The sequence below is a fragment of the Sus scrofa genome, chromosome 10 (genome assembly GCF_054392235.1).
Source record: "Sus scrofa isolate SSC_HxYL_T2T_F1_AM1 chromosome 10, Sscrofa_HxYL_maternal_Yorkshire_Landrace_v2.0, whole genome shotgun sequence".
NCBI lineage: Eukaryota > Metazoa > Chordata > Mammalia > Artiodactyla > Suidae > Sus > Sus scrofa.
In genome coordinates, this window is record NC_139392.1 from 1,018,540 (window position 1) to 1,045,160 (window position 26,621).

Genomic DNA, 26,621 nt, shown 5'->3' on the forward strand with positions numbered 1-26,621 from the left:
TTTAATTAGTTGGTTTAGAATGAGGTGCTAATTTTCGATACAGCAAACTGACTCAGTTGTACAGATATATACATTCTTTTGTATATTCTTTTCCATTACAGTTTATACCAGGAAAGTGGATGTAGTTCTCTGTGCTATACAGCTATACAGTAGGAGGTCATTGCTTATCCGTTCAAAATATAATAATTTGCATCTACTAAGCCGAAGCTCCCTGTCCAGCCGACTCCCTCCCCCTCTTGGCAATCACGAGTCAGCTCTCCATGTCTGTGTGTCTGCTTCTGTTTTATAGGTAGGTTTGTGCCATATTTTAGATTCCACATGTAAGGGATATCATATGGTATTTGCCTTTCTCTTTCTGACTTCACTAAGGTGAGAATCTCTGGTTGCATTCCTATTGCTGCAAATAGCATTCTTTTATATATATATATATATAGCTAAATGGTATTCCATTGTACAGATGAACCACATCTTCTTAATCTGTTTATCTGTCGATGGACATTTAGTAGTTCTCCATGTCTTGGCTATAGCGAATAGTGCCGCTCTGAACATAGGGGCATACGCATCTTCTTGAGTGATAGTTTTGTCTGGATATATGCCCAGGAGTGAGAGTGCCAGGTCGTATGGTGATTCTAGGTTTAGTTTTCTGAGGAAGTTCCTTACTGTTTTCCACAGTGGCGGTACCAACTTACATTCCAACCAACACAATCATATTGCTAAAATCAGAGAAAAAGAACAAAACTAAAAACAACCAGAGTACACAGTAAACCAACTATAATGGAAAAAAAATCCTTTAAAAATAAATAAATACAACCAGAGACTGAAGACATGCCACCCTATGACTGATGTTGCTTCAGTCTAACTGTAAGACAGTCAACATGTAACCTAAAAAAGCATAACTTATCTCTCGGGCGTGTTTTGTTTTTTATTTTTCCTTATATGACAGATACATTCTCATCATTCTGGAGGATAAAAGTCCAAGATCAAGGAGGAGTTCCCATACTGGCTCAGTGGAAACGAATCTGACAAGTATCCATGAGGACGCAGGTTTGATTCCTGGCCTCACTCGGTGGTTTAAGGATCCTGTGTTGCCATGAGCTGTGGTGTAGTTCTCAGACACGGCTTGGATCTGGTGTTGCTGGGGCTGTGGTGTAGGCCCGTGGGTATAGCTCCAATTTGACCCTTAGCCTGGAAGCCTCTGTATGCTGCAGGTGCAACAACAACAACAAAAAGGCCAGGATCGAGGTATCAGCGGGGCTGGTTCCTCTGAAGCCTCACTCCTTGGCTCGCAGACGCCACATGCCTAGACTGTCCTCGCGGGGTCCTTCCTCTCTGCGTGCCTGTCTCCGTTTCAACTCATCCTGAGCCCATTAGAGAGCTGGCCTCAGAGGACAACAGAAACGCTGACTTCCAAAGAGCAAGGAATCTTTAGGGTAGTGTCAGGGTACATGTCCATTTTGCCTGAGCCAAGGGAGACAGGGAGAAAGAGGTAGCCATCTCAAACACAAAGTAGGAGAAGCCAGCTAAAATTTTAAAAACATGCTAAAGCTGAGCTTAAACTTTCATGTGAGTTTGCAAAACATGGGGGTGCCACGTATAGGACAAGGGTTCCAAACCCTCATAAAGCTCTTTCCTGCATGTTTCCACTGAATGCTTATGAAAAAGAGTGGGCAGCGCAGAAGTCCGTAGACAGCCTTCCTGGAGGCACACATGTTTGGTAGGTAATCAGTAGCCCCTAGCAGATGAGCACAAAGCCCCACTCCTATATCTGTGACCTTTTCTCCTAAGATGTAAAAAAAAATAAAGTAAACTGTGAAGGAGAAGCTTCAAATTCTGTCTTTCAAAATCCTCAAGAAAAAACGACAACAACCATAAGCCCATAACTGATTCTGGGAGATGAGTGAAAACAAAACTCATCTACTTCTGTGGGACAAACAGGCAATCTTTTGGCTCTCAGGATAAAGTCAAACATCCTTGGAAGCTCAGAGGGAAGAAGGAAAAAAAGAGCCTCTCCTGGGGAAGCGAGAGCAATAGCTCTTGGACAAAGGAGCCTGTACCTAAAGCAAGCAAGTGTCTTTTCTCCCTGGAGGAACAGCAGAGAGCTTATGGCCCAGACCAAGGAGAAATATAATGAAGGGTTTGATTGCTCTGGGCTGCAGGAAGGGGAAGGCTCAAAAGTACATCAGCCCAGAGCAACGTAGACTCCACCTAAGACTGTAGCTGTACCATGGCAATGGACAAAATCCCTGTTCCCACAACAGGCTTTGCATCTGGTGGAAGGTAATAGTTAATCTACCTGTGGAGCAGGACCGAGAGCCGGATGAAGGACCCTATCTGTGGTCAGGTGTGGGTAAAAGCCGGAAGCTGAGGGGGAAGGCGTCGAAGGACCCCAGCCCCTACGCTGAACGCAAATGAAGAGCAACTGACGGTGAGAAGACATTGAAATCAGACCTGCCCTGAAGGTCAAGATAAGGATAACACAGTAACACAGGAGCACAAATGCGGGTCAACGTCTGACTGCACCGACCTTCATCCTGCCTCCGGAGAGACGATAAACACGCGCGTGTGCAGGTGCGAAGGTTATCCACCTTGACAGGGCCCCTATTAAGTATGGTAAGTAAGATAATTGAAAGACGTGTCACAAATACTAGGACAACCAATATCAATGATGTACTTTTTAATCATTTAAAAGTAAGTATTTACAATAAGCACTTACACACAGGCTAAAAGTTCTAAGACTAAACCTATCCGTGATGAGGAAAATATTCAGAGTTCATACATTTAATGGTAATTACCTTCTCTTTGGGCAAGTCCTTATCTAGGATTTGTAAATGTTTCTCTAAATTTGATTTTGTGGTGACAGCATACGATGCATCTCGGTTGTTCCTACCAGTAAATGTATGTATTTCCACAACAATAAAATAACCGTAACCGCATCTGTAAAGTTCTTCATCTTGATTGTTAGTATATTGTGCCCACTTCCACCGGATTAAATCACTTGATTAGAGCTCAGATTCGAAAATCACTGCTTACCACATAGTTTCCTTAATTTCAATAATTAAAAACAAGAAAAGAAATGTAAGTGGAAATTATATAAAGGGGTTGTATTTGTTGAGCAGTCAGTCATTGTGAGTTGAAAATCCAGCTAGTTGAAAAACCGCAGTTCACATTTTGCCCTTAAGATAATCCAGTTAAATTTTAAAAGCACATTCTTTTTATTTATGGAAATCAGCCAGACAACCTTTTGGCTAGAGAACTTGACAAAGGGCAAAATGGCTAGCCTTTATGCAAATCAAATCTTGAAATTAAATTCAAGCAAGATACAAAAAGAGGAGTCATTCGGCTCGGCCCTATGTTAGGAGATAGATAGCAAGGTGGCCCACTTACTACATTTAAACTGTCCTATTTAATTTATCCATGACCTCAATAATTTAGCTGCTCTTTTTTGAATGGACTGTGTTGTAAACATTTCAAGATCTGAGAATCCATGGATTTCTGCATATCATTTGATAAAAATTGCACAATTTATCCTGTCTGTCTACATGGATCTAATTGGGCAGATAAAGTGTAAGTAGTTTCACCTATAATCTGTAGACTGATCATCTCGGAAGATAAATCTGAATTAAGTTTCTCATTGTTAAAATATGCTTACAAGGTCAGTTTCATAGGCATATGGAAATAAGAATAGAGGACCAAGTATTTTTACTTTTCGTAACAAGTAAAAGCAGAAAGGGGAATGTTAACTCTTATTGCTTGTAAACTGTTCTCATGGATCAGATAATCACATATTTCAATTGAAAATAAATAGCTATTGTGAGTAGGAAAGCCCGTTTGTTGGTCAGACAAGGGCAAGTTCTAATAATCCTATAAATATAAATTCGATAAAAACTTAGAGACTGCTTTAGATTTGTATATAAATGAAAAACGTATTTGGGAGTAAGCATATGTGTGTTTGTGTGTTTGTAAGCTGGGCATAGGTAGTTTGAATAGTCCTTATGAAACATCATTTGCAAAGGTGGAAAGTAATGCTTTCATGCTATACCCACTTGGACCATTAGAAATTTCATCAAGATTTTATTTTGAGAAGTACTTATCCTTAATTACTGATGAAATATTTTTAAAATAGGTTGAAATGGCTTATAGAGAATGAATGAGCATACGTTTTGCGAAAATTACATAATGTGCTAAAACGGACTTGTGTCAAAGAACACATGCAGCAAACCGTAGATGCTAAGTAACATGGTTACTGCATTACACAAATAACTTTAGTTTCCGGATTAAGCCCTAAAAGACCGGGACCAAAGTTAATCAAAATTTATTTTTTTCTCATGTAAAGTTTGATCTTTTGTTCTTGATTTGCTTGTGGCATTTTGCACAGTCCTTCAGGGGCCCATATTCCCTTCAACGTGGGCGTGGCCATGACGTGGAACCTCAGCGCCCCCTGCTGGATGCGTTATATCCAGGTCCTGAGCACTCAGCCTGCGGCCAAAAGATGGGGCGTAAAGCACAGCGGGAGTTACAAAAGGTCTGCGTGGGCCAGGACCTGGCGTGGAAGGTACAGTTTGTGCTCACACTGTATTATCCCAAACTCAGGCACAGAGTCGGAGCTCACCTTGCAGGACAGGCTGGCAAGAGTGATGCAGCTGTGTGTCTGGGTGAAGAAAGAGGAAAGAGGTCTTGCGGCCCTGGTTAGCCTGACTCACACACGTTACATTCATCTCTGGTCTTACGTAGGGTTTGTTGGATCGACTTCGGATCCTGTTACTTCCATTTCCAAAGAAGATTATTTCATTCACTTAGCCATAAGTTATTCAACAAGTGTTTATTAAGTGCCGTCTCTGTACCTGGAATGTTTAGTGACAGTGCTGTGTATACAAACCAACCACCTGATGTGTCTGAAGCTGATGAGGTTTCTTGGGACTTTAAGTTCTAAAACTTGGGCAAACCAGGGAAATGAGTGCCCTCGAAATATATATTAGTTACATTACCACTAAAAAATATGCTGCCAACTTCTTGGAGTTCCCGTCGTGGTGCAGTGGTTAACGAATCCGACTAGGAACTATGAGGTTGCGGGTTCGATCCCTGCCCTTGCTCAGTGGGTTAAGGATCTGGCATTGCCGTGAGCTGTGGTGTAGGTTGCAGACGCAGCTCAGATCCCGCGTTGCTGTGGCTGTGGTGTAGGCCGGTGGCTACAGCTCTGATTTGACCCCTAGCCTGGGAACCTCCATATGCTGCGGGAGCGGCCCAAGAAATGGCAAAAAGACAAAAAAAATAAAAATAAAAATAAAAAATAAATTAAAAAAATATGCCGTCAACTTCTACTAGTATCAATGCTTATTGTAAAATATTAGAAAGTGCAGAGAAAATGGAAATCTGTACATAGCCAAGTGGTAATATTTTTGTATATAACTCTGTGATTACTTTATATAAATGGACTCAAAACATATACTAGTTTTCTATCTAATAATTTTCTTTGTAGAATTTTATTTTACAGAGAATCCAATGAGTATGTGTCTCTGCATTTTTTGAGTCTTTATAACAGACTCAAAAATATCTTTTAATGTCTCTATGGCATTTTAATGAATGAACGTGTGGTTATTCACTTTATTAGCTTTTCATGGTCAGACACTCATTTCGGTTTTTGACAGCGCGAGCACTAATTGAACTGACGTGTTGGTATATACATTTGGGGACCTTTGTGTCAGCGTATAGTGCCGGATGAGTATATGGCATGTGCTCCAGGAGACTTACAGAGACAGGAGCAGTGGCAGGTACACCGTTGCATTCTGGTTTTTAATCTACTTGGTTGAGGCAGCTTGACTTACTCCTCTAGTGTGTCGGGGCTGGGGTTCTTGCCTAGAGGTTGCTGCTGTTTGGCCTGTTACAACCAAACAGCAGTCTTCAGTCTTGCTTACCCACCCCCCACGTTCTATCGAAATTGTTAACCATCAGCGGAGTCTGAGTCTTCTTACCTTGTGGGTTCCAGCTCCTGATTGGCCTCATCAGGGAGGGTGATGACCTGGGCTCTGGAAGGCGGGCTTTAGCCGTTTAATTTCAGACACGTTCATGGCTTCCTTTCCTTTGTATAAATGGGTCGGAGCTCACATCACTGGCGTTACACTGTGCACGCACAGAATCAAATACAGAGTAGGTTTATTTGCAGAAAATGTTACTGGTAATAAATCAGTAAAGCTCACACAAACTCCCAGCTTTTTATTACTCACGGATGATCTGCAGGGAGCATGCTGAGTATCCTAACTGAGAGACACGCTGCTCCCTAAGAATCTGCTTATGTGCACCCGTCAGAGTCAGGAACACCTAGAATCATGTAACAATGCAAGTCCCTGATCCAGGAAGTAAGCTCAGGAATCAGGGATTCCAGCCGACTGGAATCAGCCTGATCTCCTCCTCTTGATTCAGCTCGAACCTGCTGAGCCTTTTCCCCACTAAACTACTGAAAAGGGACAGAAAGGTACATTACCAAAAGGGTCTAGATTTGTCTCTCCTCCCTCTCAAGAGGGCTAATCATTTAAATACCATTAGCGGAATTCCTGTTGTAGCTCAGTAGGTTAAGAACTTGACATAGTGTCCCTGGGGATTTGCGTTCAATCCCCCACCTTGCTCAGTGGGTTCAGGATCTGGTGTTGCTGTGGCTGTGGCCTAGGCTATAGGGGCAGCTTTGAGTCAACCCCTAGGCCAGGAATTTCCACATGCTACAGGTTCAGCTCTAAAAAGAAAAAAAATGTATATCGTTGGCAGAACATTTGATTGACTATTTAATAGAACATGGGTCTTTAAAGTACTTGGCATGTAAGAGTTTTGGGAGTTACTTTACCAATTTGTATAAATACTCACTGTGCTTGTTGAAGAGAGTGGAGATTGACTGTGATGCTATATTCGTCATGATTAGATAGGCTAAAGTACCAGAAAAAAGCACTTTATTAATAAACAGATATTCTAATTGCAAGAAGAAATACAATTGGCTGGGGATGAACAGTGAGTCTCTAGTGTCATCGTGATTTTTTCTTTAAAGTATGTTAATGTCTTGCAACACCAAAGACCTGTGTGGTGAGAAAACCTGAAGGAAGAAAGACATTCTAATTCGTGATTGTAGCTGTATTCTTCTTCACCACGACCCTGGTATTCTTTCCTGTCATCTTTTATTAAAAACAAAACCCCAAATATAAAACAAGGGGGAAAAAAAATCAATGTATTCAAATAACAGGGGAAGAAAGAGAAAAACTGTATGTTTTTAGTTATAAGTGGAGAATAAAATGTTGAAAATTATAGAAAAAAATTAGGGTAGGAAAAAGAAAATCTTGAAAGATTAAGCTGGCCTCAATTATAAAAGTATTAGTCAATTAATAGGTATTAAAGTTTAATTAAAAAATAGGTATCTAAACATGAAATTGGAACTTAAAGACTTAAAATTAAAGAACATAACATTCAGATAAAATATGTCACTGTTGAAAAATGTCCGTTAAGGGAGTTCCCAGTGTGGCTCAGTGGGTTAAGAATCCGACACTGTGTCTGTGAGGATACCGGTTTGGTCCTTGGCCCCACTTGGTAGGTTAAGGATCCAGCATTGCTGCAAGCTGCGGAGTAGGTCACCGACGCAGCTCGGGTCTCATGCTGCTGTGGCTGTGGCCCAGGCCTGTAACTGTGGTGCTGGTTCAACCCCCAGCCAGAGCAACTTCCATACGCTGCGGGTATGGCCGTAAAAAGAAAAAATGAAAAAAAAAATGTTAAAAGAGATAAATTTAAGATTTTTTAAAAAATAAATTTGGAGAGTATATGTACAAGTAACGTATCAGGAACAGAGAAATAAGATATGAAACACTGTATATGCTTCTGCAGCTTCCACCTCCAAATAAACATTTTTTCGTGTGAGGCTGGTCATGCCCCTAGAATCACAGTGAGATTTCCCCAAGCTGCAGTCAAATTAGATCCTATTTTTGGTGTGTTTGTTAATAAATGCTTGATAGCAGGCAGAGTGGAAGGAACAAAGACAAGGAAATACACACGCAGGTGCACACACGGTGTCTGAGCAGCAAAGTGCACCGTGTGATCTGTCTTCTCCTGGGGGCTCAAGTGGTGCTGGTCCACCGAGAATGAAATGACAAGAGAGAAAACAACAACAAAAGATGATTTTGCATTTTAATATGATTGTTCTTTTACTTCAGTGGATTTCAGGATAACGCTGAGAGCTTATGCAAATGCAGATTTTGAGTCCATGGGATAAATATTTCAATCAGTCAGTACGGTGGTTGCCCCCAAATCTTGATTTTTTAACCCTCCTTATCTCTACCTAAAGTTTAAGAAATACTACTCCATTTCCTCAAGGAAAGCCTGCAATTCCAGGGAATCCCATGAGTCCATGTATTATGAAAAACTGGAAAGTCCGCATGGTGTTTTAAACCTGTAGTTTCTTTTTAGAGTCAATTTTTAAAATTTTCATTACAGTTGGTAAGAGATAGAATAGCAGTAAGCATTTCTTCTAATACCAAGATAATACAAACAATTTCATTGATTTAGTTATTACAAGATCCGATCATTATTAGAGGTTAAAAATTGCAAAGTTAATAAGTTAAAAGTAAATTCTTATATAGAACAATTAATAAATACAAGTCCCTATTAAGACACGCATATAAGCATCATGGTCATCTTAGGAATAAGTACAGCATAACAGAAACAACAAAATTAATGTAAAGACCTGGAGAAGAATTTCTGGCAAACAAAATTAGCAAGGAGTATATATCACAGTGTAGAGAAACAAAATAAGTACAATAAAGCTAACAATAAAGTATTTTTCCCTCCTCTGATAATGTTCATATTTGATTTTTCATATTTTTTGTATCAAATCACTTGTTAAAAAACATTAAGATTCCCATTAGCTCATGGAATCTGCTACTAAAATTTGTCTGGGTTTTGGTTTCAGTTTCAACATTAATCGTGTCTGAATTAAAAGTGTAGGTTTAGAAGTTCCCATTGTGGCTCAGCTGTAATAAACCCAACAAATGTCCATGAGAATGCAGGTTCAATCCCTGGCCTCACTCAGTGGGTTAAGGATCCAGCAGTGCCAGGAGTTGTGGTGTCGGTCACAGATGTGGCTCAGATCCCACATTGCTGTGGCTGTGATATAGTCTGTCAGTTGCGGGTGTGATTTGACCCCTAGCCTGGGAACTTCCAAATGCAGCAGGTGTGGCCCTAAAACGAAAAAGAATATATGGTTTCATAATTTTGACTTCCATATTCCATGACTATAACCCTTATAAACCACATCAAGGTAAAACTAAAACATCACAAATCACATCCATTTTTGGCTACCAAAAACTCCAGGGAGAAGGATTTGTTTAAAAACTAGGCATATGCATCCAGTCAGTACCCACAGATGTAAGTAAAATCAGAATAGACTAAGGTATACCTATAGTTTTCTTTTCCAACCCTTCATCATATTACCATTATTTAAAAGCTTCTGAGTTGTGGAAAGACTTACCTGAACTTTCAGAAATAATTTCATTTCGGAACCAGGAGGATTTTTAAAACCAGCAATATGAATTTTCTGGGAGAGCAAAACAGAGAAAAATAGCATGTGTTTGTTCAAAAGACTGCTTATTAAACTACTGCCCTGACTAGTTGAAGGTGAGCTATCTAAATCAAAATGGAAAAACATTTGAGTTTATTATGATATGTTATTTTTTCTGTATTTAGTGTTTTTAAATGTAATAGCTTTTATTGTCAATACCTTTTAAATTATTCATAGAGCCATAGATTCATTATCACCCCGAAGCTAACATAAGACTCTGAGACAAGATAAATAATAAATAAATAAATAAATAAATAAACATGCAGGCAAAAAGAAGAAATGTGATTGAGTCAAGTAATATGGTGAAGAGACCATAAGTATTTGTTCTATGCTTTAAGCATTTATTTACCCCTTGAAAGTAGATAAATATTTTAATAAAAATGCCATCATTCCATTTATTTCTCCTTTGTTTTTGGAACCCATATAAAATTAATAGCCAGGACAAAACACATTTTATTAAATGAAGAAAATATAAATGCACGCACAAATCCTCTTAAGCCCAATACTGTTCTTCCACTTTGTATGACACATAATCCCAGTGGTAGAAAAAGCTTTTGGTGGTTTAGCCCAACATAATGGAAATAGGAACTTTTCAAAACTGCTTACCAGTAGTAGCCACAGGGGTTCTCTCATCCTTTATTTATGTATCCTGACTAAATGCTCTAAGCAAACGGTAGCTGAATTTTATAAATATGGATTGATGTCAAATTATTTAAGTAGCTGTCTCCTGCCGGTGTTTCTTAGAGTGTTTATAGAGCTAACTGGATCATGAGAAACTAAAAGGAGCACTGTTCACTGTTGGCATGAAAATTGCAGAACATGCCTTTAAAATAAAAACACTCTCCTGCCCAGAGATGACTCTTCCATAGCTGGTAATAGCAGTTACACAAGGATGTCAAAGAACTAAGAACTTTCTACTCTTCTATTCTGTCCTGAGCTCTGACAGTTGGGATTCAAAACATCACGGCACATTGTAAATCAATCATATTTTAATAATACTTTTAAAACACCAAAAACAACAATTTAAAAAAACAAACAAACCACTGTGGCAGTTTCAGGCTTAATATCCACCCTCTAGCCATCAGGAAGTCAGAGAAGAGGCCATGGTTCCTCCTTTGAAGAATGCTTGCTGGAAGTTACATCAATTCTCACCTTTAATTGGCCAGAACTTTGGCACATGACTACATCCAGCTGCTAAGAAAGAGACTCTTATTTTAGGGAGCCACATTCCCAGAAAACAATCTGAGGGTTTTTAATAGAAAAAAAGAAGAAAGAAGAGAGCTTGGGGAACAATTAGCCATTGCTGCCATATCCTATTGGGATGACTCTGAATCCGTTTTTCACTTCCCTAAGGAAGACACCCCATCCAGTTCCTGCTTTCAGCTCAAAGCTAATGTTCTCAGCATTGTATTTATCCTTCTCTGTCAAAAGACGGGACCCCTTGTGGTCTTGTGACCTATGATAAAGAACACGTTATTGTTCCCAACACGGGGTGGGGGGACCTGTGCCTGGAAAGACCCATTTGGAGGAGAGGATTATGGGAACCAGAGCAGTCAGGGATCCCGGCCTTTGTCAAGGACACTGAGCTGAGACAGCAAAAGTCCCTTTCTGTGGCAGAGGACAGAGGTCCTTGCTGAGCCCATTTGGCACAGTCTGCTTCTTTGCTGGGAAGAAATCCCTTCCCCAGCCTTCTCCAGAGACAATGACTCTGATTTTAGGGAAGGTCTTTATTGCTCAGGAACCTCCATGATAAAGTAGGAGTTGAGTATATGCCTGTCTGGGTGGCGGCGCAGCCTTTACCATCTCTGCTGGTGAATTTCTTCTATCCTGTGGGTGAATTTTTTTTGGTGGAGGGGAGCTGAGACTTTGGCATGCGGAAGTTCCTGGGCCAGGGATCAAACCCGAGCCACGCAGTGACAATTCCCGACCCTTAACTGCCAGTCCACCAGGGAACTCTGCACTGGCGAATGTTTTAAGAGCCCGAGTTTCTTCAGGGATTGAACAACCACAGAATATGTCAGGTTAGACTTTTTATCTCTGGGGCAATACACTACCACAAAATTACTAGACTTTGAGTTTCTTTAGTTCTGTGTAGACAAGCCCCCAAGACCCTGCTGTTTAACCTACTGGCTTGGAGTTATGGCCTCCACCACCACCCTCACCTGACTGGTAGCTCTTCCGAGGCCACTGAAGCAAACAGCACTCTTAATCTGACCTTTGCTGCTAGTTCAGCCTTGGCGATTGGGTACAGCGCTCTTTCCAAAGGCTCTTAAAAAATGTGTGGGGCACCAGTTATGATTCCACAATGAGCGACTGATCACCGTGGTTTCTCTTTGGGATACAGTGTTGAAAGTGCCAAACCCACTCAGATTGTAGAACAGACCTCGCCCTGCACAGGCATGGTTCTTTCATCTCTGTTTACAAACTGACTACCTCGAGAATTTTGCAAAAACAGAGAAGCAACCAAGATTCAGGCCAGAACACCATGGTTCTGCTGACTGAAGTTTTGACCAAATATTTTTCTACAATGCTGTAAAGTCTGTCCCCTTGTCAGGTTACAATTTTAAATCCTTGTTAGCTAGCAAGTGATATGACAGATTTTTGTTGAAGTACAGAGTTTTTAATGTATAGTTCCTTAATACTAAGTTGTGTCTAGTTATGGAATTCTATGTTATTTGGGATTCAGTTTGGCTATGAGTGAAAAAATAAATAAAAGTTCAAATAACCTAAACTTACACTGATAAGGTTGGAGTCTTTCAATTAAAAATTCACAAGTCGGCTCTCCAGGGCTGTTATGCAGTAAGTCACCAGAGATGTGGGTTCTTGCCAGCCTGCTATTCTGCCATCCCTAGAGAGTAACTGTCATTTTTTCATATTTCAGTCTTCATTTTTATGCTTTTCATGCCATGTTCTTTTTTTTTTTTTTTTTTTTTTTGTCTTTTTCTTGTCTTTTGTTGTTGTTGCTATTTCTTGGGCCGCTCCCGCGGCATATGGAGGTTCCCAGGCTAGGGGTTGAATCGGAGCTGTAGCCACCAGCCCATGCCAGGGCCACAGCAACGCGGGATCCGAGCCGCATCTGCGACCTACACCACAGCTCACGGCAACGCCAGATCGTTAACCCACTGAGCAAGGGCAGGGACCGAACCCGCAACCTCATGGTTCCTAGTCGGATTCGTTAACCACTGCGCCACGACGGGAACTCCTTCATGCCATGTTCTGACATTGCTGTGGTGTAAAAGTGATTTTGTTTTCATGTTTCATCTTCATTTTTATAATTTTCATCCCTCTATTTTCCTTGAGTAATTTTTATTGTCAAAGAAGAAAGGTAATATCATGTTTTTTTCTTTTCAGTTTTCTGCATTGCTATATGGAATAAATACCATTCTCTAGAACCATCAGACCAGGGGGGTGGAGAGCTATGGACAGAAGTAGCTCTCAACCTGCCACTAATCCTGGCAGCTTCAAGTCTGAGGATAATATAAAGCACAGAGCCATGATTAGACTCAGGTAACTTCAGCATGTACTCTTGCCTATAGTCCAAGCTACCAAATCATGGATATAGAGCCACACCCATTACAGATGAGTCTCAGAGAGGCAAACGTACACACGTGCTGTGTTACCTGTCAAGTATCTTCTCCAGTTTTATTCCCACGGTAATCCCCAAATAAAAATTGCCTGAGGGAAGATGTCTAATGTTTAGCCTGGGCGGTTGGTCTCTTCTCATTTATTGATATTTCACTCGAGCTGGATCACTATTTGCCACATTCTATTCACTGAAAAAGCCTAATCCACCTCCAGTTTACTTGGTAAATAGCGCGAGGTTCTCCGTGGGGATAATGACCACCCGAGGTCATGATGGAAAGTGTAGGTGTCCTTTTGTGGTCACAGTGATTGGGGGTCCCTAGGGGTACTGAGCTGGCAAGAGACAGAAGGGCTCAGGATGGAAGCCAGCAATCAGCGACTTACTAGGCTACCCAGATGCAGACCAGCAGACTCATATTCATGGGTGTAAATGGGTCGAAAATTCTTAAATAATTACAGACTGCGCCCAAATGGGTTTGACTTGTCCATATTATCACCAGCAGAAAATGAGGGCTCCCTTTGCTCCCCTGAGTGTTGTCAGACTCAAGATACTTTTGGTGAGAAAGTAATTTACACATCATGATGTTTTTTCTCAGCATTTCTTTAATGATTATTGAGAATGCTTTCTTGCCTCATCTTTTAAAAAGTTCTGCTCTTTTTTCTACTAGATTATTTAGATATTTTTACTAATTCAGACTATATATATATATATATATTCTTTATATTTAACTCTTTATTGACCTTTAGCACTCCAAATGGCTTCTCTAAGTTTGTTGCTTGTTTTTATGTCTTTGATTGTTATAAACTATTAATATAACATGCCATTTACATTTACAAAGTGAAATATTCTCTTTATTATATCCATATTTTATATGTTACTGAAATCATGGTCATCTCCTAAAATTATTTTTTTTGTGGATTATGTATGATCAGGGTTCAATTTTTCTTTGTATAGAAAGTCAGTCGTCCCAGCAAATCTATTAAAATGCTTATCATTTCCACACTCATCTTCAATGAAATATTTATCATCAAAAAATTTACACTTAAGTAGACAAACGATTCCTTGTGATGTATTCTGTTCGGTCAGTTAATTTATCAGTTTTACACAAAGTCAGAATTCACTTAGTGCCGTGATTTTCACTGCACCTTTCAAATCTGATGAGGTAAGTTCCTATCGCTGTCTTTGTTCTTTTGAGTGACCATTTTTGCTCTTTTCAGTCTGTTGAATTTCCTATAAGTGTTTAGAATTAGTTTATAACAAAAAGTTCTAAAGTTATATATTTTTTTATTTTTTGATAATAGTAAATATGAGTTTTCTCCCTCAAACATGAAGAACTTCTCTTACTTCTCCATAGGCACTGCTCCTTTACCACAAAGTTCTGCTTCAGTGTTTTTTTTGGCCTGGATCATCTCCTTCTGGTTTTCAACTAAAAATTTTTACTTAACTTTGGTAGACAATTTGACATATCTTTTCTTATGTTATATTTTAGCTTAAAGAAATAAAATCAGGTGAGTTTTCTTATTATCTTACACGTCTATACTAACAGATCTAATTTGATAATAGGTTTTTTCTTTTTCTAATTAAAGCGTGGATGATTTACAGTGTTGTGCCAATTGTACAGCAAAGTGACTCAGTCATACATATATTTCTGCATTCTTTTTTATATTATTTTCCATCATGGCTTATGCCAGGATATTGGATATAGTTCCCTGGGCTACACAGGAAGACCTTTCATGTATCCAGTCTAAATGTAATAATTTGCATCTTCTAATCCCAAACTTCCACTCCATCCCACTCCCTTCCCCCTCCCCTTGGGCAACCACAAGTCTGTTCTCCATGTCTATGGGTCTGTTTCTCATTTATAGATAGAGTCTTTTGTGCCATATTTTAGATTCCTCATAGAAGTCATACTGATGGTATTTGCCTTTCTCTTTCTGACTTACTTCACTGAGTATGATAATCTGTAGTTGTATCCATGCTTTTGCAAATAGCATTAGTTTGTTCTTCTTTATGGCTGAATAGTATTCCTTTGTGTATATGTACCACATCTTCTTAATCCATTCATCTGTCAATGGATATTTAGTTTGAGTCCGTGATTTGGCCATTGTGAATAGTGCTGTGATGATCATTGCTATTTTTAATGTCTACTTCCTTCATTAATGTGCCTGTTTAATTATATCAAAAAATATGTAATATCAGATTCCAGATACTTAACACAGTGCTCAGAATCTATTAAGAATTATAGTTTTAAATTGATTCATTAAATTCTTTTCAAATTTATATTTTTTCTAAATTAAATCTTATTCCATAACAAAAACACATCTACTTGATTTATAAGACCAGCTGTTAAATTCCATTGTCTTTATATGTATGACGTATTTCAATGGGTATTTATTAGGATAAAATTAACTGCCAAATTTTTAGGGATATATTGTGGCTTTAGGAATTACAATTAGCGGAGTTTCCATTGTGACACAGCAGAAACGAATCCAACTAGGAACCATAAGGTTGCTGGTTCGATCCCTGGCCTCTCTCAGCGGGTTAAGGATCCAGTGTTGCGGTGAGTTGTGGTGTAGGTCGCAGACACGGCTCGGATCCTGCATTGCTGTGGCGGTAGCATAGACTGGCAGCTGTAGCTCCTATTAGACCCCTAGCCTGGGAACCTCTATATGCCAGAGGTGCAGCCCTATAAAGAAAAAAAAAAGAAGTGCAATTAGGGAGTTCCCTTCTGGTGCAGCAGGTTAAAGATCCGGTGTTGTTACTGCAGAAAAGATTTTCATTGTTTATACCAATTAATTCTTAAAATGCAAATCTAATTAGTGTCTTCTATATCTTTCAGGCTTCTGAATAGAATCATAAAGTATGCATGATAAAAGAGAACTTGAAGATTCCTTGTTTGTTCTTTCTTTCATATTTAGAAGTTAACTTTGCCTTTATAAAGAAAAGAAAGACTTTTTTATGATTTTGTTAAAGCACTTTTAAATTCACAGTAAAATTGATTAAAAAGGTACAGAGATTTCCCAGTCTTTCCTGGGATGTCCACCTCTGCTTACATTGCCCACCTGTGTCTATACACTGTCTGCTATATTCATCAGGCTCCTTAGGCTACTAATAACAGTTGTACATTTTAGTCTGATGTTTTCAACAGCCCTTCCATGTCTGGTACTGATGCTTGCTCTGCCTCTTCAAACCATGTCTTCTGCCTTTTTGTATTCCTTGTAATTTTCTTCCAGATGGCTGGCCAGGATGCATAAGGCACTGCTGTAGAGAGCGGGAGGCGACATCATCCTGCAGTCCTGGGATCATGTCTCGGGCTCTCCGTGAGCCTCTGCCTCCAGACTGTCAACTTGCCAAAAGTCTCTCAGTTTTTTCCCTCCCTCTTTAGGTTGGTCTGTGTGGCTGGAGCTGACTGGGAGTTGGGTAGAGTCATCACTCAGTATCTTTGGGGGGTTGGTTGCAGGAATCCCCCCCCTCCCCTGCAGTTCTACCTCAGGGACGTCAAGATCTGCAAATATTCAAGCCCCTTACATAAAATTGTTACTGAATTCAGCTGCTCGCCTCTCAAAAGCCAAGTGTCAGTTAATTGGTTTTGGAGAGGGGGGTTGTTTTTAAATTGTATCAGAGTATAGTTGACTCATAATGTTGTATTACTTTCAGAAGTACAGCGCATGAATCAGGCATACATATATCCATTCTTTTTTTCCATACAGGTTGTTACAGATTATTGAATAGATTTTCTTGTGCTATACAGTAGGTCCGTGTTACTTATCTGTTGCAGCAGTGCTATGTGTTATACCCATCTTCCTAATTTATCCCACCCAACACTTTCCCCTATGGTAACCGTAAGTTTGATTATGAAATCTGTGTGTCTGTTTCTGTTTTATAAATAGGATCTTTTGTGTCATTTTTATTCGATTCCACATGTAAGCAGTATTGTATGATATCTGTCTTTCTCTGACTTACTTCACTTAGTATCATCTCTAGGTCCTCCTTCCATGATGCTGCAAATGGCATTATTTGGGATTGACGGTTTTAAGTACCATTACTGTTCAGTTGCAGGGTCAGTTTTTTCCCATGTCCTTGAGGCTAGCTCTTGGAATTGGGCAAGATGGAGCAGCTTTTGTTCAGGCTACAGTCTGGCCATCGTGTAGTTAACTGGTTCCACCTGCTGGGGGTTTAAATATCTGCAAAACAGTTCAAGGGATATGGCTCAGAATATTATCTATGGCATTTGAGGAAGAGTTAAATGTCCTTGACTTGGTTTAATTACTAAATTGTTAGTATTTTGTCTTGACTGTTTGCCTTTCTTTTTTTGCCTTGTCTCCCTTCTCTGATTAAATTTGTTCTTTGGCTAAAGTTTCTCTATAGACAAGAGGCAAGCAGAAGACATAGTGTGTGTGATGTGTGTGTGTGGGGGTCTGTCTCTGGAAGGCCCTGTGGGTTAGAAAATGCCAAAGTACAGAAAAGCCTCCAAACCCACGTGTTTGACATCTCAGGATACAGAGGACCTGCTGTAGTTCCCTTCCCCCAGGTCAGTTTGACCGGAATAATCCCACAGCTGGTTAGGCTCAGGTTAACGAGTTTCCCCTGAGGGCAGGCTTTATTAAGAGCAGCCGCTTGCTCTGGCCTGTTGCAAAATGGCTACTCTTCCTCTCCCCTTGCTGGGGGCATAAGGGCATTTTTCTCCAACATTTCCTGGGAGAGCCTGGTGAAGCCCTGGTGGGTAAGTCTTGCAAATCTGTGGGGCTCCCAGGACTGGGAGCCCCTGAAAATTTTTAACTCTCAGAGCCGTCTGCGCAGTCTCCAGCACGTGGTCTGTTACAGCACAGGTTTCCCCTGCCTGGGTCTGTTTTCCCAGCCACTTCATCGCTGAATCGTTGTGCTGGTAAGCAGGCTTCTATATTCATCTCCTGTCTTTCCAGCCTTAGACTCTGAAGTTTGCTTTGTGTTCTTAAATCTCTTATGGCGCCTAGAAAAGGTGTCAAGTTTTCAGTCTGTTGAGTTTTTTACTTGTGAGGTTGAACTGGTGATTTTCAAGCTCCTTACATGCAGGCCTAAAAATCCCAAATCCCAAGATTATCTTGTTTTATGCTTTTGTTTTGTAGGTAAGTTTGTGTTTTCTGTATGCTAGGAAGCAAATTCTACTGGGTTTTTAAACTGAAGATTTAATTGTTAAGTATGTGGTTTATAAGTGTTCTCCTGGGTGTATTTTTAAAGCAGAATCACTCTCAAAGCTCAGAGAAGCAGATCCTTTAAAAAAATGGTGCATTATGAGAGAATATAGAATTATTTATTCAACCAAAACAACTGCTTTAAAAAACTGTTCAAGAGATTGGCTTAAGTTTCAGATTAATATTGTGTATTTTATGTTTTAAGATATGTGGATGATACAGAGATATAAATATTTAATTTTTCTTTAGTTCAAAGACATAACCTGTAAGTTTGAATCATCAAAATTATATTCCTAAAATAATATGCTTCCAACTTATTCCATTTACAGATTACAGATGGTTATTTAAAGTGTTGACTGTGGCGGGTCTTTTTCCTAGTTATCTGCACTTTGTTAAAGTATCATCTTGAATATTTTCCCCTCATTCAAAGATGTTTAACTCTATTTGCATTAAATACTGTGATTCGTTACTTATGTTAAATTTACAGAAAGCGTGACACCTGTAACGTTATCCTTTTTTTATTTTTTATTTTTTAATTATTTCCCCAATACAATTTTTTTCCCACTGTACAGCATGGTGACCCAGTTACACATACATGTCCACATTCTATTTTCTCACATTATCCTGCTCCATCATTAGTGACTAGACATAGTTCCCAGTGCTACACAGCAGGATCCCATGGCTAAGCCCTTCCAAAGGCAATAGTTTGCATCTATTAACCCCAAGCTCCCAATCCACCCTACTCCCTCCCCTTCCCACTTGGCAACCACAAGTCCATTCTCCAAGTCCATGTGTTTCTTTTCTGTGGAAAGGTTCATTTGTGCTGTATATTAGATTCCAGATATTGGTGATATCATATGGTATTTGTCTTCTCTTTCTGACTTCACTCAGGATGAGAGTCTCTAGTTCCATCCATGTTGCTGCAAATGGCATTAGTTTATTCATTTTTATGGCTGAGCAGTATTCCATTGTGTATGTATACCACAACTTTCTAATCTAATCATCTGTTGATGGACCTTTGGGTTGTTTCCACGTCTTGGCTGTTATGAATAGTGCTGCAATGAACACACAGGTGCATGTGTCTTTTTTAAGGAAAGTTTTGTCTGGATGTATGCCAGAGAGTGGGGTTGCTGGGTCATATGGTAGTTCTAATCTAAGGTACCTCCATATCCATAGGGGTTGTACATTCCTACCAACAGTGCAGGAGGGTTCCCTTTTCTCCACACCCCCTCCAGCACTTGTTATTTGTGGACTTCTTAATGATGGCCATTCTGACTGGTGTGAGGTGATATCTCGTGGTAGTTTTGATATCCTTAATTCTGCTATTGATGTGGCCATTGAGTGCCTTCATTTCCATTAGTAATAGAGGTGGATATATGTTTGTAAATCATGGTAAACAATTTTGCCTCATGAAGTCACATATTTTGTTTTATTTTCTATTAAAATATTTTATCCCAACATTTATGAAGTAATGGCATGTATATAGGAAGAAAGGTGGAGGAAATTATCATTGATGCAAACTCAATTTTTTTGTAAATGAGAGCAATTCTGTATTATTTCAATCAGGGTATATAATGTATGATGTGGTATAGAGATAATGCATGGATTTATAAGTATGAGAAACATTTATCCTTGACCCAAGTCTAAAGTAAGAATTTGAACCTCTTCAATTTGACTTGCTCATGTATTTTTGATTGTTAAAAGTTTTAAGATAGAGATTTATAGGCAGTTGTAAAAATATTACAGAAATCCTACGTAATTTTTATTCATTTCCTCCAAATGATAACTGGAAAAACTGTAGGAAAATATCACACCTAGGATATTGACATTGATCTATTTAGGTGAAGAATATTTCCATCATCACAGGATTTTTCATGTTGGGTTTTTATTTATTTTTCTTTTTTGGCTGTGTCTGTGGCTCATGAAAGTCCCCAGGCTAGGGATCAAACCCACACCACAGCAGCGACTCAAGCTGCTGCGGTGACATCCCTGGATCCTTAACCGGCTGCATCCCAGAACTCCTCATGTTGCTTTTTCATACTTTCCAACTTCCTCTCTTAACTCCACCACCTCCTTAAACCCTGTCAACCGCTAAGATGTTTTATTTCCATAATTTTGCCATTTCAAAGATGCTATATCGTAGCATGACACACTATGTGACTTTGGGGATTTATGTTCACACTCAGCATAATTCTCTGGAATTTCATCCGTGTTGTTGCAAACATCCATAGTTTGTATTCTTTTATTTATTTATTAATTTATTTTGTCTTTTTGCCGTTTCTTGGGCTGCTTCCGCAGCATATGGAGGTTCCCAGGCTAGGGGTTGAGTCGAAGGTGTAGCCACCGGCCTACGCCAGAGCCACAGCAACGCGGGGATCCGAGCCGCGTCTGCAATCTATACCACAGCTCACAGCAACGCCAGATCCCTAACCCACTGAGCAAGGCCAGGGATCGAACCGGCAACCTCATGGTTCCTAGTCGGATTGCTTAACCACTGAGCCATCATGGGAACTCCTCTTTTATTTCTTAATAATACTTTATTGTAAGGCTATAGAACAGTTTGTTTTAATGCTTTCTTTTTTATCAATCTATATAAATAATCTTTTTTAACACCTGATTACCAATTCCTTTTCTCAAGTCATTCAGCCTTATTAACCCCTCCTATTAAAAACACTTCAATGCCATATTTCCTAGGCAATTGTTGGTATTTGTAAAACATTTTATAGTTGCACCAATGAATAAGCGCGTTTGTGATTATGCCTTTGTTGCTTTATATATTTCAGTAACTACATGTAAAGTAATCTAAGTAAATCATAAATAACTGGTTACTAGATATGTACCAGGATCTGTTTTTATGCTAAGCGTTTCCTGCGCATATGTAACAATTCTCACAGAAACTATAAGAAGTATATACTTAGTTGATCCATTTTACAGGTAATAAAACTAATAATTTCCAGGAATTCCCAAGCCTTTTGAGTCTACAGTATACAAGATTGTTTTGTGTTTTACGTGCACTCTCTTTTAAAAACTGAGATATAATTCACGTGTAACATTGTGTACGTTTAAGGTTTCCGACGTGGATTTGATCCATTAAATATTGCAGTATGATAATCTCTGTAGCATTAGCTGATATCTCTATCATCATTGCTTTTATGTGGTGGGGAACATTTACTGTCTGGTCTCTGAGCAGCTCTTGGAGTGTGTAACAAAGCCTCATTGACCGTAGTTACTTCAAAGCGCTTTCCATCTCCAGAACTTGTTCGTCTTCTAGTTGAAAGCTAGTACCTGTTACCAGCATCCCCCAATCCTCACCCCTTCCCCTCAGCTACCACTGGTAACTACCATTCCACACTGTTTCTACTGGTATCTTTTTTTTCTTACATTCTCCACATTAGATCACACAGTATTCATTCTTCTCTGCGCAGATAATCTCACTTAACGTAATGCCCGCATGTCTGCGCGTGCTGTCAGAAATGGCAGGATTTCCTTCCTTCTCGTGGCTGAATAATAGTCCACGGTCTACATATACTGCAGCAACTTTCTCCATTCATTCACTGGCCAACACTTGGACTGTTCTCATGTCGTGGCTGTTGTGACTCGGGCTGCAGCAAACATGGGAACGTGCACATTTCTTGATACCCTGTTTTCATTTCCTTTGGCTGTATTGCCAGAGGGGGGTTGCTGGAGCTTATGGTAATTCTATTTTTAATTTTTGAGGAAGTGCTGTGCTGTTTTCCATAGGGACTGCACCGGTTCACACTCCCACCAACAGGGTATGAGGGTTTGCTTTTCTCCGCGTCCCGGTCACTACGTGTCACCTCTTCTCGATGACAGACATTCGAGCAGGTATCAGCTGATATCTCATTATGGTGGTGATTTCCGTTTCCCTGATGATTAGTGATGCTGATTTTTTCTCATTCTCTAGGTTGCCTTTTCACTTTATTGATGGTTTCCTTTGCTGTGTGGAAGTTTTTCAGTTGGATGTAGTCCCACTCGATGGCTCGTGCTCTTGGCCTTGGCAAGTCCTTGGCAAGACTGATGTCAAGGAACTTCTTCCTTGTGTTTTCTTCTGAGTTTTACAGGCCATGTCTTGCGTTTACGTCTTTAATAAGCTTCAAGTTCATTTTTGCTTTGGTATACTATAGGTGTCCGACGACAGCATTTCAGGTGGCTCTCCAGTTTCCCCAACACCATTTGTTGAAGAGAATGTACTTTCCCTTTTGAGTCTCCTTGGCTCTGTTGTTAAATAAAATATTAGTTTATCAAATATGTACGGGTTTATTTCCAAGCTTTCTATTCTGTTTCATCAGCCTATTTTTGTGCAACTATCATACTGTTTTAATACTTTAGCTTCCAGAGTTCCTGTTGTGGCTCAGTGGTAATGGACCCAATTAGTACCCATGAGGATGCAGATTTGATCCATGGCCCTGCTCAGTGGGTTAAGGATCCGGCATTACTGTGAGCTGTGGTGTAGGTCACAGATGCAGGTCGGATCCCCCATTGCTGTCACTGTGGTGTAGGCCAGCACCTGCAGCTCCGATTTAACCTCTAGCCTGGGAACTTCCATATGCCACATGTGTGGCCCTATCAATCAATCAATCAATCAATCATGTAACTTCCTAGAATAGTTTTAAATCAGAAAGTAACACCCCCCCCCTGACTTTTTTCTTATGATTGCTTTAAATAAAACAGGGATATTTTGTGAGTTCATACAAATATGAGATTGTTTTTTCTATTTTTGTAAAAAATGCCGTTGGAATTTTGGTAGGGATTGCACTGAATCTGTAGATAGATTTGAGTGGAATGACTATTTTAACAATATCAAGTCTTACAATCCATGAACAAGAAATATTGTTCCATTTGCTTTTTTAAAGTCTTCCCTAACTTTATTTTTCTTATTATAGTGGATTTACAGTGTTGTGTCAATTTCTGCTGTACAGCATTTTAGTTGTTTATGCTCTGATCTTTGTTATTTCCTTCTACTAATTTTGTGCTTAAATTTTTCTTCATTTTTAGTCCCTTAAGTAGGTTTAGAGTGTTTATTTCTGTTGGCTTAATATGTGCATTTACTACGATAAACTTCTTGCTAAGAACTGCTTTGGCAGTACCCCATATGGCTTGGTGTGTGATGTATCCCTTTTCATTTCTTTCTCAGTATTTTTTAAATCCCCCCCCCACTGTTTTTTGTTTTGTTTTGTTTTTTGTCTTTTTAGGACTGCACCTGTGGCCTATGGCTGTTCCCATGCTAGGGGTCAAATTGGAGCTGTAGCCACCAGCCGATGTCACAGTCATGCGATACCAGATTTGGACTGTATCAGAAGCTTACACCACAGCTCATGGCAATGCTGGATCCTTAACCCACTGAGCAAGGCCAGGGATCGAGCCTGTGTCCTCATTGATACTAGTCAGATACGTTTCCACAGAGCCACATCGGGAACTCCTAAGTTTCCCTTTGATTTCTTTTTTGACCCATTGGTTACTCAGGAGTATGCTACTTAGTTTCAAAATATTTGTAGATTTTCCAGCTTCTCTCTTATGGTTGTTTTCTAGTTTCACACCATAGTTGTTGAAGACAATTGGTGTGATTTCCGTCTTCCTAAATTTACTACAACGTGATTTTTGGTCTCTCATGGGATCTGTTATGGAGACTGTTCCATGTGCCCTTGAGAAGAGTGTGTATTCTGATGCTTTTAGATGAATATATATATATATATATATATATATTCACAGATATTTTCAATTCATTTAGTCTAAAGTGTGGTTTAAGTCCAACATGTCCTTGCTGACTTTCTGTCTGGGAAGATTTATCCATTGTTGAAAGGCAGGTATTGAAATCCCCTCCCATTACTGTATTGCTGTCATCCTTTCAGTTCTGTTAGTATTTATTTAATACACATAGGTGCTCATATGTTGGGTGTGTGTATATTTGTGATTGCTGGACTTTTTTATGAATTGACTTTTGTCCAGAGTTACTTTTTCCATGCCCTCACTTTGGTTCTATGTCATCCTTGAAGCTCAAGTAAGTGGCTTTAGACATCGTGTAGCTGAGTCTGTCTTGCGCCTCCTCCAATCTTTACTGGTTGCCCTCAGATGGGAGATAGTCTCCATGGGTCCAGTTTACATATGGGACTTTGCCCCTACTTTGTTTGGATACACCTGCTCCGTGCTTCCTGCTCCCTATTGTGGCAGAATCCTTAAGCTTGCATATCCTCTCTAGACCTTGGTGACCGACAGGCCAGCTGCTGGAAACCGCTCTTGTGTTTTCCTCAAGGGGACGCTTCTGCTCACTTGTGGTTTCTCCCTTGACCGCAGGCCCTGGCTTTTTCTCTGCATGCACCCTCTTTCTGACAAAACTCGTTCTCCGTGCAGCCCTTAGGAGCGCACACGAGGAGCTGCTTCCCAGAGCAGGAGGTGGTGCGGACGTGGTAATGAGGGCATTGCAGGTGCCGTGAGGGGCTGGCGAGTGTCCCTGGGCGATGATTTTCCAGTGGCTCATGGGTGGTTTCCCTGATGGAAGTCAGAACACCGTCAGCAGGAACCATGTCCACTTAAAACCCTACGGTATTCTGATCACCCTCTTTCCTCATCTCCTTCTTCCCCCTTGTCACGGGGGTGGGGGCCCACCTCAACACTCTGGGTGCTGCAGGACAGAAATGGTTTTCTCTAGCCGTCTACAAACGATGGAGTTCACGCTTGCGCTTTTCTTGGCTCGAGGGAAGCGTCACCACTGACGAGGTGAGCCTCACTCTGTGCCCCCCACACTGGCCTCCTTGGGGAGGGACATTGCCCCCAAAGTGGCTCTTGCCCTCCCACTGTGTCCAGACTTGTATGATTTTGTTGTTGTCGTTCCATTGAAGTGCTAGAAGCTCTCCTCAGTAATCCTGATTCTACAACAGTTCTCTTATCTGTGGGTGTCTGGCCAAGTCAGTACACCCTAGGTTTTTTTCTGACTGTAGTCAAGAGAGTTGGAGCTGGTTACGGGTTCCTCCCGGTTCTGCAGCTTATACAAAGTCTGTCTGCTCATTACTTCATGCACAGGTGGGTGCGACTCCTCCCAGGTCCCCTGGGGTACGGTTCTGGATTCAACAATTCCAGCAAAGGTGCCTTGTTCATGGATAGATGCTGAATTTTAGCTTTTAAGTCGGGGGACAAATAGGAGAAGCACTTCTTACCACCATGATACTGATGTCACTCCCCGTAGGACACTTTGCTTAACTATTCATCCACTGAGAGCTATCTGGGTTGTTTTTTGTTTTGAGTAATATGAATAAAACTGCCATAACCGTTTATGTTCAAGTTTTTATCTTGGCATATATTTCGATTTCTCTAGGAATAATGTCCAAGACTGCAGTTAGTCAATTGTGTGCTTGTTGCCTGCTGAGTTATTTTTAAGAAGCCGCTAGGCCATTTTCCAGAAGGCCCATCTTTTACATTTCTGCGGGCGGTGTGTGAGTGTGCCGGTTTCTGTCCATCCTCAGCATTTGGTGTTGTCGCTCTTTTTTAAAGCCGTTCTGATAGATGTGACACTGCATCGTGGTTTTTAAGTTGCATTTCTCCAATGGCTCATGACTTGAACATTTTTTCAGGTGCACATGTGCCATCTGCACATCACCTGTGGGAAACTGTCCCGTCTATCTTTTACCCATTCTCTCTCTCTTTTTAGTTACAGTGCAGTTGCTCACAGTGTTGTGCCAAACTCTGCTGTGTAGCATAGAGACCCTATCCTACACGTATTCTTTATTTTCACATTAGCTTCCATCATGATCTCTCCCAAGAGACTGCATATAGTTCCCTGTGCTATACAATAGGTTCACCCATTTTCTAATTAGAGTGTTTTTATTCTTGAATTCTGACAATTCTTTACGTAATCTAGATACTACCTTTTGTGAGATACATAGTTTACACATTTCTCCCCGTGCGTACCTTTCCTCTTCTTTCTCTTAATTCATCCTTTCACAAAGCAAATGCTCTTAGTTTGGAAGTACAGTATATCGGGTTTTCCTTCTGCAAATGGTACTTTGGGCATCAAGTCTAATAACTCTGTGTCTTTCCCTAGATCACAAAGATACATGAGATCCAACAAAAGAGAATGATACCACATGTGGAAGGGATTTATAAGAAAGGAAATTAGGGAGTTCCCGTCGTGGCGCAGTGGTTAACGAATCCGACTAGGAACCATGAGGTCGCGGGTTCGATCCCTGCCCTTGCTCAGTGGGTTAACGATCCGGCGTTGCCGTGAGCTGTGGTGTAGGTTGCAGACGCGGCTCGGATCCCGCGTTGCTGT

The 26,621-nt window shown here is 40.3% G+C and overlaps 1 protein-coding gene and 1 long non-coding RNA gene across 6 annotated transcripts in view; both read left to right on the forward strand.

Annotated features, from left to right (window-relative positions):
• The window catches only part of LOC146398749 (uncharacterized), a 181,067-nt gene extending 164,516 nt beyond the window's left edge, over positions 1-16,551 (forward strand). The window contains exons 3-5 of the long non-coding RNA XR_014817208.1: positions 944-2,610; positions 4,376-4,552; positions 16,400-16,551. This is a non-coding gene — a long non-coding RNA (uncharacterized LOC146398749). The remainder of the gene's footprint in view (positions 1-943; positions 2,611-4,375; positions 4,553-16,399) is intronic.
• A 1,244-nt stretch (positions 16,552-17,795) lies between these two features.
• LOC102168138 (uncharacterized) overlaps positions 17,796-26,621 on the forward strand; it is a 77,302-nt gene continuing 68,476 nt past the window's right edge. For 3 of the 5 annotated variants that reach the window (XM_084979023.1, XM_084979024.1, XM_084979020.1), the window contains exon 1: positions 17,796-18,051. The gene's annotated coding sequence lies outside the window, so the exon portion shown is untranslated. The remainder of the gene's footprint in view (positions 18,052-26,621) is intronic. The other 2 variants (XM_084979021.1, XM_084979022.1) reach the window with 1 other exon arrangement.